We start from the raw sequence: 14,708 nt of genomic DNA, 5'->3' as shown, positions 1-14,708 counted from the left end.
GGCTGGGAATCCCAGCCCGTATAGAGTTACTCACACTAGCTTTCACCAAGTTAGCACACTAAAAATAGCGTGGCCACAGTTAGAATGAGCGGTGGTGGAAAGGGCTAGTTGCCCCTGTGTGCTCAGGGTGACTAGCCTGAACCACCGCTGCCTGTGCTACCATGACTAATGTGCTGGTTTTAATGTACCAGCTTGAGGAGAGCTGGCGTGAGTATATCGGCGCAAGCTGGGGGTCTCACCGCTAGCTTCAAGGGCGGATCTAGCCTAAGCATCCACTTTTTTAATACCTTTCTTCCATCATTGGGCCCCATTTTCCTTCACTGATCTCATATTTCAGCTCTTCTGACTCTTCTCCATAAAATCCTCTTCTTCGGTCTAGCTCCTTCTTAAATGAAATAAATATCCCCCCTTGTTCCTGTCATTTACCCATTCACTACAGCTCCAGCCTTCCCCAGCAAGGTTCTTGAAGATGGAAATCCCTCTTTTACCACACAGCAATGTCTTTGACAAGTGTGAATCCTGGTTGTGGTCTTGCTTTAGCTTGAGAACCACTTTTCTTCCTACCGCTGTAGACATTTCTGGCTCCTTCAGGTGTTTGTTACTTCCTGTCTCTATTTTCTTAGAGTGTTTCTAATGTTGGCCACCTCTTTTTGTGTCTAGGATCCTACTCCTTTTCCAATACCTTACCTATTCATTTCTCTAATAGATTTCCCTATACCTTCTCCCTGTTGGTGATTTTACTTATACTGTACCTTTAACTTTAAACTACTTTGTGCTAAACAGAAGAATAAATATGGTGTGTCATGGTATCTGGCATTCTCAGCTATGTCATACCAATCTCAGGTCCAATTGGAAAACAGAGCAGGCACCCCAAACTGGTGATATTAGATTTCACCAAGCCAGTGACAAATGTGCACTCAGACCACTATATTAGTCTTGGCATGGAGTCATGGACAGTCCCTTTCAGCTCTCCAGTGCCTTTTTGCTACCCAGACAAACTGAACTTTGATTTTTATTTTTTTTTGTACAAAAGTTTTATTCATAGTGATCCTCCTTTTGTTGCCTCTAAAACTTCTGGAACTGCTTCTTGGTGCCAGGAGCCTTTGTGACCTTGAGGACGTTAAATCTGACTGTCTTGCTGAGGGGACGTCGTTCTCTCTTCTCCCTCCCCCACCCCCAGTCACAATATCCCCAATCTGGACATCCCTGAAGCAGGGGGAGAGATGTACAGACATATATTCTTGTTGTGTTTCTCAGAACAGTTGTACTTGTATAGTGTAAGTAATCCCTGCAGATGACGATGGTACACTGCATCTTCATCTTGGTAACCACACCTGACAAGATACAACCACAGGTAGAGACATTACCAGTGAACGGGCTAAAACCAAAATCAATCACACATTAGGTTACTCCCAACCCCAAGGGGCCAGTCACTTACCCCAGGACAACTGATACTCTTTATCTCACCAAAAACAAATGCAATAGCCAATTCCTTTAGTAAACTAACTATAGATTTATTAGCTAAGAAAAATGAGTTAGAGAGGTTAAAATAGGTAAATTACATTACAGGTGAGTCACTTTGTATACTAGTTGATATGCAGTGATGTGGTATCTGCTAGTTTCCCATAGGCCTTTTAGGATAGCCCAAAATGGCTTTGAGGATCTCTATTTTGTATCTGGAATACCCTCTGACAGCATCCAAATAGATCAGATACTGATTCAGGGGAATCATCCTGTATTTTTAGATCCTGCTCACAGAAGGCATGCTGACAAGCACCTTGAACCACATGGGTGCTTCCCATGAAGATGATTAGGAAATGCATACTGGGACTGTGAAGCCATTGTTTCTTAATGGCCCTTGCTTTGAAGTTAACAACCTTTTTATTTACATTTACAAGCTCCAATGGGTAAACATAATGTAAACACAACGAGAGCCAGAATAAAAAAATCCTTCAGTAGTTTTTTCCATGAAAATATTACAAGTTAAGTGAACTCACATCTAAATGTTCATACATCCATTTGTTCTAGGGCTAATCAAGTTGTAGATGAGTTAAGACAACATTAGCATTTCACTAGCTTTCAAGCATTCAGAGCAAATGTAATTATCGGTGCATATGCCATGTAATGTAATGTGATAACATCTCCCTTTGTTCTGTTTTAACAAATGAATTGGCTTGAACACGCTTTCTTTAACATACCTTTTGGTTTCTCAATCTTGCAAAGACTAACAATCTTGGGCCCTAATCTTACAAAAGTGTACTCATGTGTAACATCCTCGGAAGAGATCTTCTCTTTCTCTAAAGCACTGTGTAGAATATACTGACAGGTCTCTGGCTCTGTATGCCATACTGGACTAAAACACAAGTGTAACCAATTCACAGTTCTCACGTTGCTGCAAAGATTTACTAGATACTGCTACAGTTACTGTTCAAACAAAATGATATTTTGTTTTAAAATATACTATACTAGATACTAATACACATCAGAAATAAACTCATTCTGAAAATAAATGATTAATGTACATTTTATGCTGTATCTTAGCTTTTGTGTATTAAATTACTAATTTGAAAGAAAAGCAATTATGTGCAATGTGCTTCCCAGTCATTACAGCAAATAAGAAAAATTCAAATGTGTACAGAGTATATTGGTGTATCCATGTGTTTACACCCTATTAGATATGACTGAAAAATGGGTTTTGGGGAAGGGAGCATTTTTTTTTTTTTAATTTCCATTCCCTTCCTCCCAATTCAACATGGGGGGGAAATGAAATTCTTCAAATGTCAAAAAATTTCAACCTGGTGGGCAAATTATTTTTGATCACTCTATTAGGAAAATTTAATGAAATCAATATACAATAACAAATGTGAGCTCTTCTTACCTTTCTAAAGTGGGGGAAAATTGTTTTTTTAAAAAGGTAAACTAATAAAGAGATTACAGCCTTTCTTATGGCACCCTCTTCTACCTGGACCCCAGCTTGCTCGTTATAGGCAGCACCCTCCCTGGAGGAATTCTGCCAGGTGTCTTCCCACCTCACCCAGGGAAAAGTCATTTCCCCCAGGGTCAGCTGTTGTGGCTTTTTATTTCAAGTTTCCTAAAAAAACATGAGCAAAACTTCCCCAAGTCTGTCCCTCATTCTGCAAAAGTTCCTCAGCCCAGAGTTCCAGATTCTTACCTCAGAGCCTTTTGATAATAGGACTTTCTAAAGTCTCACTTCTGTCCATTTTTGTTTCTGGGTTCTTCCCAGCAGTAGCTCCAGCCTCTGGCAGGTATTGCAGTTCCTTCTCTCCATTTCCTAATCCTCTTTTTATGAGGATGAGCCAGTTATGCTGCAGGTCTTTTCCCAGGTGCAGCAGGTGGGGCTAATCAGCAGTCCAATCAGCTGCTGGCCTCTGAACTCAGTGGAATGGTAACCTTTATACCTTCACAAATTGGGGGGGAGGAGGGAATGTGGAATTTGTGTAAGTTATTCAGCCAACTGTGATAAAGATATAGATAGATTTCAGAGTAGCAGCCATGTTAGTCTGTATCCGCAAAAAGAAAAGGAGGACTTGTGGCACCTTAGAGACTCACGAAAGCTTATGCTCAAATAAGTTTTAGTCTCTAAGGTGCCACGAGTACTCCTTTTCTTTTTAAAGATATAGATATTATCATATACAAATTATTGAGCAGTTTTGTAGTATTACATAAAGAAAATTGATTTTGGTTTTCCCAAATATCTGTTGTCTGCTTTTCACATGGTCATGGTGTATTGACTTGAGATTAGAATGTCCTCTTTCATTAGAAATGAAAATACTGAGAACAAAGCCTGGGGTTTCAGTTTTAAAGCCCGGATTCAGCAAAATGCTTCAGCATGTGCTCAACTTTAAGCATGTGCTGATGTGCTTTGAGAACTGAAGTCTAACATGCTACAGCAGCAAATGCACAGTTGTATTGTAATGGAAAATAAAAAAAATGCTGAAGTGACACGTATGGATAACAAAAATGTAAAGTAGTTTCAGAAGACACCAAAATCCACAGACTTTTAAAGCGCAATGATATTTCAGAGTATTTACTATTTGAGGGCCAAAAAATAACTCTCTATCTTCCTTCTCTAGTGGATATTTTATGTTTGTCTTGAATAATGTCTTTCCCTAACAGAGGCTATGAAGTCACAGAAGAGAAATTAGGTTGCTTTGTAAAATATGCCAGTAGAATTGACCCATGTCTGCAGTAATGTGTGGAATGCCTGAGTGCGCTCTTGAAGCTCCTGTGATGTAAGGACCAAATATCCCCTGTGGCCACTGTCAAATGTACGGCCTTCCAGTCAGTCTTGCTGAGGTGACTGGATTCCATTCAGACTGTGCTGCTGAACTCCCTGGCCCTATACCAACTTGCTAAAGTTCAGCAAGTTTTTACTGTCGTCCACAATGCAGAAAATGTTCCGTTTGATCAGAGCTCTGGGTTGGACAGCATTTTTTTTTATTTTTAAAAAATCATGTTTACTGACCAACCTTTTGTTAACTTTGTAAAATTTTCTTGAACAAAAAATAGAACAAAATCAGATTTCCCAGGGCTTGCCGCTCCTTCCATTATTTCCTGCTTTTCCAGTGGGACAATAGGGAGAGAAAATGGAGGGGGAAGTGAAGACATCTGTTTTCAAATACCAAAAACATTTCATTAGTTTCAAAATTGACCAAAATTAAACTTTTTATTTAATCATAATATCTAATGGTTCCGTTCAAAATGTCAAACGTGTGTGTGTGTGAGAGAGAGAGAAATATACTTGGCCATTTTTTAACCCGCTCTACTTATCAGGAGGATTTAAAAAAAAAACCAAAACACCTTATTACTTTTTTATTTTATAGGGAAATCCGAAGTATTAGACCATGGTGAGAGTAGTTTGACCCTTTCCCACCCTGTATTATCAATACTTCCAACAAGTCTGTCTACACTGTGACTCTCTGCTATTCCAATACTTTCTTACATCAAATGAGCATGAAGAAAATCCCATTTCTGAAGTATTCGTGGTTTTAGCTCTTCTGAGCAAGTCCTACTACCTCCTTTTAATTCCATTGGTTCTGCCTCAGGGAATTTATTTTGGACCTTCTCTTTTTTTGCACCCCTTTGACGCCCCCTCCCCCCGGTTTCCAAACAAAACAACTTCCTGTTTCATGACCTCCTCAGTCAGGACATTAACTTCCTCCTGGGAAAAATTTTGCTTGCTTGATAACTGCTCTGTTGCTCTGCCTCATGATGTTAGTCTTGTGTGGCTCTACACCCTTTGTAGAGCAATTTAAAATGCCAGAGAGAGACTTTTGCATGCTGCAAATTAAGACTTCAATGGACAAGGGCAACTTACCTAAGCCATGGTACCCATTGAGTCTGAGTTGGGAGAATTTTTAAAAAAACATTTTACTAGAACCCCTATGCATGACCGAGCAGCATTTGCATGTCTTTTTAAAGCCTAACGCCTGATTCTTGACCTGTTAACGACTTCCTTAGAGAGTTCTAGTGGATGAATAAATCACTGTACTTGGGTAATTATACCATTAAGCCTGAAAAGAAAGGGAAACCAGATGGTACAGCAAGAGTGGCAGTGAGTTCCCCATGGGTTTTTCGACTCGAAGTTTCACTGGTATAATGTAAGGTATGAATTTAAACAGATATAGTTAAACATTGCAAAAGCCTTTTTCAGACCTTATTTTGGTGTGTGGCTTATTTTGATTTAGCTTAAGTCAATTAACAAGAGGTTTAACTAAATCAACATAAGTCACTCTTATACTGAAATAAACGCATGCACACAGCTTCTTGTACTGGTTCAAAGACTGATTTATGTAATACTAGTTCAACGTTTTCTTGTAGCTGAGCCCTCAGAGAGAGACAATGCAGAGGCTGTATCTGATGAAAAAGCCAATCCTATCAAATTGCTGGTGAGTTGACCTGGTCTTTTCCTACTTATTTGAGTTGACACATTAACAATGGTACTATCAGGCAGCTGGGACAAAGACTTAAAACATGTATAGCATGAATGAGTGGCAGCTGAGGGGGACAAATATTTAAGGGTGTAAACACCATGAAGGAGGTGAAAATTTTTGATGTGGTACATGGAGCTAAAAGTAGATTGAAAATCAGGGGAAACACCTCACGCTCAGGAAGGGTTTATCAGGCTTCTCAGAGGACATGATTGCAGTTCTCTCAGTTGGGACTTCTAAAAACTAGACTGGACAGGACAGTGTCCTGTAGTGAACACTATGGCACTGGCAGGGATGATCCCTTCTTCAGGCTTCATCTCTAGAGTCCTCATGCCACACCCCTACCCAGCCAACAGAATTCATTATGCTTATGAAAAGTGCAGCTGTCCTTTTTTTCCACACACTCAAAGCATAGATCTATTACAAGGTGTGTGCTGAGGCAGTTTAGTCTTGCCAAGTCGCAGACTTAAACTAAACGGCATACTTTGTTATTACATAAAGCTTAATAAACCCTGTAAGTTTATGTCTGCTGGGTCCTTATTCTTACATCTCAGCATCCCATATGCCACTAGCCTGACCAATCCTCAGAATGGCCAGGATGGAGTGGTAGACTGCACAGAATGGCTCCTGATCCACTTCATGGCTGGGTCCAGCAGAGGAAAAGAAATGCCATGATGAGTTCAGACATTATTTGCCTCTCTATTTTTTTGTCACTTCTCTGCACAGTTATTTCCACCTGGTATTTTTTTCGGCACATCATGCAAAGTTGTTCTCCCTGGCCTAATTAGCTACTTCTCCTCCTGAAGGATTAATCAGAATACTGTCTAAGACTTAGTATTTCAGGATAGGAAGCCTAGTACTAGATGTGCTTAAAGACTGAAATCTTTCCCCTGTGTGTGTGTGTGTGGGGCGAGGGGGGGGGGGGCAGCTTGAGGATATGGGTTTTGTTTCCATTCTAGCTATACCATTTCATATATGTTCCTAATGAGTAACAGGTGAATAGGCTATGGCATTGCAAAACATGTCTATAGACGCCTTAAATTATGCACATAATTTTGAGAAACGTGAAACTTTCTCATTGACTCCTGAACCCACACTGATTTAAGCAGGGGTGAAAGTGAGCCGGTTCGGGCCAGTACCGCATACCAGTAAGAAGCCGGTACTGGCCCCTACGCAGCCCACATTAAAGTGCTGCTGTGGCAGTGCTTTAATATCCCTACCCTTTTGCCTCCCCTGTCAGCGGCCCTGCAAGTAGGGGCCGTGCCGGCAGGGCCACCGACGGGGCTTGGGGGGGGGAAAGGGGGAGTGACATTAAAGCGCTGCCGCAACAAAGGACACTGCTTAAAGCACTTTAATGTTGTTGCCCCTTTCCCCCCCAGGCCCCCCGGCTGCTGATGGACGGGGAGGGGCAGCAAAGGGAGAAGCTGCCCTGGGGCCGGCAATTTAAAAGGGCAGCGGCGGCCAGAGCCCCAGGCGCTGTAACTCGCCTCTGGAGCCCCAGGCAGCGCGGGCCAGGCGGCCTGGAAGGGCTGGCTGGGGGATGCTCACTCCAGCCCCACCCCTTCCGCCTGAGGCCCCACCCCTTCCAGGGGCCAGAGCCAGCCCCTGTAACAGTCAGTCTTCAGAGTTACTTTCATCCCGGGATTTAAGCTTTAGTTGATGATCACTCACTTCAAGCAGCAGTGTGACTGGGAAGAATGAGTCCAGGAGTGAGAAGCCAGAAGCTATGAGTGCTGATCCCGCCCTCTGCCACTGACTCACTCTATGGCCTTAGGATACTTGCCACTCTGTCATGGAACTTACAAACTGCCAGTGGGAAAATGACTTTGAGGGTTGCTTGTATCCACTTTTGAAGGCAAGGCCATTACAAACTTGAAACATGTGAGGAATTAGGCCTGATATTCCATGCTGCAGAGGGCTGTGGTACACATGTACATAAGACAATCTATTTTACACAAAATATAAATGTTACAAAAATTTTGGAAATGCAAATACTCAAATATTACAGTATATAATATATTCTAATTATTCAAATTAAGACAGTTGCTAGTCTGATTAAAAATTAGAAGAAAAGTACTATTTATATTGCCATCAGTTGAGAAGTACTAGGCTACTCTGGTGTAGTTTGTGGGTTATGGTTTTTTGTGGAGTTTTTTAAATTGGTCCAGCCGTAGCCAGATCAGTTTATTTTAATAAAATAAATATTATTTGGAACCCATCCACCCTCATGTCTTACAATAGTTGGTGTTGGTAAGGCTAGAAGAATGGAAAACAAAAGAAGTCTATAGAATTTCTGTACATTTTTATAGGAAATTGCTACAGATTTCTGTTGTCCATAATCATAATCCATTATTTTTGCCTTTAATTCCTTATTTGATAGGTAAACATAGTTAAGCTTGTGCATCAGATGCAGTTAATGTTCTCAGGCTACATCATGCCAAGTGCATAATCATGCCTTCTTGATTTCCAATGCCTAGTATGAGTATATTATCAGCTATATACAACTGCATTCCTTTAATGTTTTTGCTTCTGTAGTCAAATTAGCAAATTAAATTCAGAACTGCTCTGGGGACAAGTTATTGATTTAACTAAAGGGAGAATGTGAGTGGAACTGTTTCTTTTGGATACTTACCAAAGTTTTATCGTTGAGTTCATAAACATTCCAATTCAAATCCCTGGTTCCCTACCTAATACATCTGGTAACACGAACTCTCATCAATATGTGCAGTATTGTGAAACTTCTTTGCTTGTGGTTATTGACTCCTTCTCTCCACCCCCTCCTCAGCACTAGTTAGTAGATCAAACTATTGTATGTATATACTGCAGCGTTTTTAATAATTTTTTTCAATTAGTGTTCAACTACACACTTAATACATCCTTTTTTAAGAGATTCTGTAATGTAAACTGCCATCATGTTGTAAAATCTAGGAAGAAACAATTTGTTGTTGTGTAAGATATAGTTGTTCAACATAAGGAGAAAGCTAATAGACTGTATGAAGTGTATCTAATAGCATTCTTTGATTCTAGCCTTCCCTAATGGGTTATAATCAGGATCTCTCGTTATTAGGGTTGAAGCAGTCTTTGGTTAGTGTGGTTTCAAAACTAGTATGGATAGGATCTTGGAGACTGAATAGCAGCAAAATGCTTACGGTTGTAGACATACAGAACTAGCATTCACTTTACAATTACTCCAGTAATGTGCTAGTGTAGATTGGGTACTTATGGCCATGCTCAACTACAATTGTATAGATAACTTGTGTTCAGACATCTATATAATTTGGTGTAAATCTCTCATATTTGATCTCCAAAGCAGTCTTGGTAGCTTTAATGGCCTACATAGTATAGGTCAAAAATCTATAAACCTTTTTTTTTTAAAACTGCACCCATATAAGGCTTGATTGTGCTTTTGCAGTTCTGCTGTGATTGCTACATATTTCTCCTCCCACTACAACTTTTTCATAGGATGCCTGATAAATCTGCTATGACTGATCTATTTCTCTCACTGTTTTAGGTACTTTGTGGTGTTTGTGATTGTGGTATTGAAATACCAACAGTGGTGGTAATGATAGTATTAAAAGAGCCCTAAAAGGGGCTATGTTGTCACAGATTTACCCCATTTCCTGGGTTTCCATTTTCTTCACTATTTTCTTTTCCTTTTGGTACATTTCTCCTTACCTCCAACTTCCCCTTTCGTAAGCATGTGAGTTGGTACTGGCACGAACGCTTTATCAAAGAGGGAACCCTTGCATTTAGATATGAAGACAGTGAGGCTTGGGGTCAAACTCCTTTTATACTCTAGTTATGTGTCCCAAAGGCACACACTGGATGTGTGCGGTGTTGTGGGTTTGTTTGTTTTTCCCCTTGTACCCAAGACCCTTATCTTGACCTTTCTAATTGTAGCATCCTGATGGAACACATCTGTCTTGGTGGGTTCCTGATGGATGCATGATCTTTGAGATACCCCACCACAAGATTGCTAAAGGCCTTGTGGATTAGAAATAAGACTTTTAAATTCATTTTAGGAATGGATAGCTCAGAACTGGTGTGATCTGTTCATCTGTCCATCAATATAGGCCTGATCCATCTTTCCTTGAACTTTAATGGAAAGACTCCTACTGACTTCAGTGGGAGTTGAATCTGGGCCTGAAGCAAGCAATTGCTTTAGGATTAATTAGAGTCTAGTGCTCAGAAATTTGTGGCTTCTGGTATATCTGTATTGAGTGAAGGAAAACTCAGGCTAAAGCTCCTGAATATAAGACAATACTACAAGAGTACACAAGAAGAAGAAAATGCTTATGCATTCTTTTTATTCAAGTGATTAAGATTGAGACGAGAGAGAGGTGATCATGTGGGAGTTGCCTGTGGCTGCAGAGTGCCACAGCATAAATTTTATTATATCTTGATTGGATGATGATTATTTCTGACCTGTGACCTATTCTGTTAGGAATTTTCTATGCACAAATAATTAGTCAGGTGAGTGTATGCACCTGAACATATAGAGGTAGCTCAGATGAGATACAAAAATACTCCAGAGACTATGCTACTACATTTCATTCGTGCTCCCATTCTATTCAGTTAATTCTGATATAACTTCCTTCAAAGCTTTGTCCACTCACTTAGATAAAAGTAAGAACTGCCCTGAATCATCACAAAACAATTCCAAAAAGAGCCCCAATTTTGAAGCTTGAAAGAGACTGGTTGGTTAATTTAAAACCTATATATTAATTTAATCACCCCAGTGTATCACGTTTCTAGAAACAGAAATGCCAGATGATGCAAAGAAAGCTGGTTTATTCAAACTTCCTACTCTGTTATGAAGATTCGAAAGACTTAGAGTAGCATCTGAACTTCTGGGTATATCTAAACTGACTTTTTTCTGGTTCAGCCAGACAACAATTTGTAAAGAGACAGAGTGATATGCTGCTTACTCCAATTCTCATGAGATCAGATAAACCTACATTATACCTAACGATGGACCAAAGAAAAGAAAGTTGCAAGAACAATGCTGTAGAAGGATATTTAGTGGGCTGTGTGTGTTAAAGCCATGAAATGAGACATGTCTTGCCAGGTGACTCCATTACTTTGTTTCCAGCACATCAGGCCAGGCAGCCTGTCCACTGAGACTGTTTATCAGTTTACAGAACATAACGGTGTTGAAGATCCCCCAAACTCCTGAGCTCAGTTTATTCCTTAGTTTTTTCCCTGCAAGGAACTTCTGATCCTACCTCTAATTTTCCTTCACCCTCACTGAGGAGCAAAACCCTTGTATACTTTGGATTGGAGCTAATAAGCCCCAGTGATCTGGCTTCAAGCATAAGTCAGCAGTATAGTTCCACCTCTCCCTGCATGTGCCTGACCTCTGACATCATGCCATAGGGAGACGGAGATTTGTAGCAAAAAAGGAATTGCATTAAATGGCAACTAATTTCTCAGTGATTTGCCCTCTTGTGGTTGGGTTTTGCTAAGCTGCCTTACTTTTGCTCAGAAAGCTTTCTGTCACATTGAATGAGAGGCTGCAAGTTGCTGCTTGAGGCCATGGCAAGATGTTGGAGAAAGATTTTAAAAATAGAGTGGCGGGATTTCCAAAGCCTGTGGAAGGCCCCAGGCTCACAGCACTAGCAATAACATTATCCCACCATCTTATCACACTGGAACAAAGGTTCCTGAGAACAATTCTCCTCATAACCATCACTGGGAACTTGGACACCACAGCTTAGGAACAAGTAACTGTGAGTGAATTATTTAGTTCTTATTTACAATGCGGTCTGTGGCTTGGTTCATGGCTCCCTCCTCCTCTTTGCCTCTGAGAGGCAAGAACATGGCCAATCATAATCCAGGAAATTCCTGCCTCACTTGAAACCACATGTAGGACACTGATGTCTGTGACTGTCAGGCTGCCATTTTGGCACTTCTGGGGAGATTTGTTTCCAGAGACATGGAACAAAAGTTAAGCTTCTTGCAGCAGTGCTTTATTCATAGATGCCTTAAGAAATTTCTGCTGTTCATTGTGAGGAGTCTCCCCTTGCACACTTAGGTGAAAGAATTGTTCTTTTGTCAGCATCTGAAGTAATTTCTGGGGCTGTGGCAGACAAAAAACCAGTCCACTCACCTTACTCAAATGTCAGAGGCCCTCCTCACAGCAGCATTAGGTGGATAAATGATTCCAGGCGGTAGGGGTTGCAATAATGGATCTCTTTGCCCCTATTCCATTAAGTACCAAAGCACATTACTGAGCCTTTCCTGAAAGGTTAGTCCTTTCCTAACTGAGAAATCTGAGGGGCTGTCCTGAGGCCTCTTGCACTCTCTACTACTTCCCAAGACTTGTCTGTTTGATCTGTGAACACTTTCTCTTTCAGAAAAGGGCCTTGAGGTCTGGATTGGCCCCCCCATCCCTTTGGGGTGTTTCAGAATAGCCCCCAGCCTCTCAACAAGATGAAGGAGATGGATTTTCTGATTCGGTGTCTGAAGGACAGGCTTCAAACTCCACCAGCAGGGTCACCAACAGGGAGTGCAAATATTTACTGAGGCACATAGTTACAGTCATAGCATTTGAAACCCCTCAAGATGCTGATGTAACAAGAATCCCTGGCTTTCTGAGAGCAGGGAAGTGAGAGAAAGCACTTCAGTCCAGAAACTATAGAAACTGGCTGTGCTGTTCCTGATGCAGAGCCTGCCTCCAGCCATTATATAAGCTCACTCAAAAATTCAGAGACAAGTGGCTTTTCTCTTGTAAGGTGGATTCCACACTTAATTAATGCTTCTTGAAAATTGGCCTCCCTATGGAGTTCAACATTCCCTTCAGGGATTACATGGAAAGAGGTGGATGTAGTTGCTAGGAAAATCTTCAGTCTACGTGCCAACCAGTTGTCTTCAAGTATTCACTCCTCCTGTAACGACTAGTAATTAATTTTCAAACAAGATTAATTTAGCCATTTACAAATTTTTAAACTCTAGTTTGCATTATGATCAACCTGAATTTCAAAAATAGTTTTTGAGTTAAGAGCACAAAGAAGCAGCCCAAAAAGGAAAACTTCTGTTGGAGAAGCAAGGGAGGATGGCAAGTTACATTCCTGCCTTACAATGACTAAGCTGTTTTTATTAGAAAAAAATAATTTGATAAAACACTGAGACTTTTTATGTCAAGTTTAAGCCCAGTGTTCTATTCATAAACAGCTGAAAAGGAGTTTAATGGAAATGTTAACAGACGCTTAGTAAGTGGTGTGAATAGTAGTACACGCATATGCTGCTTATGTGGACCAACCACTAGAGGGGGACAAAGACCCACACACTCCTAGCATGACTAATGATGAATTGGCAGAGATCACAAGAAGCCTTCCCCCTACTCCTGCTGCCACCAGGAATAGGTGGTATAAAGTCAGCCCCCAGTGGGGCAATTCAGCTCAGATACAGAGAGGGGCTGGGACATGACCCCACCACTTCCCCTGCACATCAACCCACAGAGTGACACTGGCATGCAGAGGAGTTATTCTGCACCACCTGAAGGCTAAAACAGGGCCACACTGGGCTAGCCATCAGCACAATCTACTCTTATCTTCTGAATGTTTCTTCGGAAATAAAGTTCAGTAACATAGAGTGGAACATGGCCTCTTCCTCATATCATTATTTGATGTGAATTTGGTGATATTGTGTATTTGTCCATTTGTGTACATTATAAAGCCATTGGGTAATATTTTCAAAATTTCATTTTCAAAATGGCCTTAAGGCCAGATTTTTCATTTACAGTGTTGTTGTAGCCATGTTGGTCTCAGGATGTTAGAAATAATATCTTTAATTGGACCAACTTCTGTTGGTGAAAGAGACACGCCTTCGCGCTTACACAGAGCTTTTTTTCGGGTCTGGGAAAGGTATTATCTCACCCACCTTATCTCTAGTTTTTTTCCAAAGGTATTTAGGTGGCTAAAGATGCAGATAGGTGCTTTTGAAAATCCCACTAGGAGCCTATCTAAATATCTTTGAAAAATCTGAGTGCCCAATTCACTTCTGAAAATGGAGCTTAGGCACTGTCATAGTTATAGGACTAACTATATCTCTGTCATCTCTTTTGGTCTCTGAGTGCACCCTCCTCAGGTATCAGGCCTCAGGCCTTGTCCCATCACCTTTCTCAGGGAGGAATCATGGAATTCTCTCACTCTTGCACCTGGTGGCATCACTCTTTGCACAGTCTTCACTGCAGAGGATAAAAGGGAGATTCCCACGCCCAAGCCATTCTTTTTAGGTGACAAAGCTGAGGAACTGTTCTAGATTGAGGTCTCAGTAGAGGAGGTTTTGGAACCAATTGATAAATTAGTAGTAATCAGACACCAGGACCAGATGGTGTTCATCCAAAAGTTCCGAAGGAACTCGTATATTAAATTGCAGAACTATGTAACCCACTGCTTAAATCCATCGCCATAACAGATGACTGGAAGATAGCAAATGTAAAACCAATTTTTTTGAAAAGGCTCCGGAGGCACTCCTTGCAGTAACAGGCAGGAAAGCCTAACTTAAGTTCCAGGCAAATTGGCTGAAACTGTAATAAAGAACAGAATTATCAGACACACAGATGAACATGGCACCAAGTATCAGAGGGGTAACCGTGTTAGTGTGTATCCACAAAAACAACGAGGAGGCTGGTGGCACCTTAAAGCCTTGCATTGTGCCCAAGTATCAGAGGGGTAGCCTTGGTATTGACACCTCCTCATCAATTATTGGGAGTGGACCACATCCACCCTGACTGAATTGGCCTTGTCAACTCTG

General features: G+C 41.0%; 1 long non-coding RNA gene across 1 annotated transcript; it reads right to left on the bottom strand.

The window, feature by feature from the left end:
- Nucleotides 1-1,004: 1,004 nt before the first annotated feature.
- LOC122464980 lies at nt 1,005-3,387 on the bottom strand. The gene is made up of 2 exons (XR_006289457.1): nt 3,173-3,387; nt 1,005-1,334 (listed from the first exon to the last, which is right to left on the bottom strand). It is a non-coding gene; the product is annotated as an uncharacterized LOC122464980 (long non-coding RNA).
- Between the last annotated feature and the right edge of the window lie 11,321 nt (nt 3,388-14,708).

This window comes from Chelonia mydas, chromosome 3, assembly GCF_015237465.2.
Source record: "Chelonia mydas isolate rCheMyd1 chromosome 3, rCheMyd1.pri.v2, whole genome shotgun sequence".
Classification (NCBI taxonomy): Eukaryota; Metazoa; Chordata; order Testudines; family Cheloniidae; genus Chelonia; species Chelonia mydas.
Note: the sequence above shows the minus strand (reverse complement) of the source record. Positions and strands in the feature narration are given on the sequence as shown.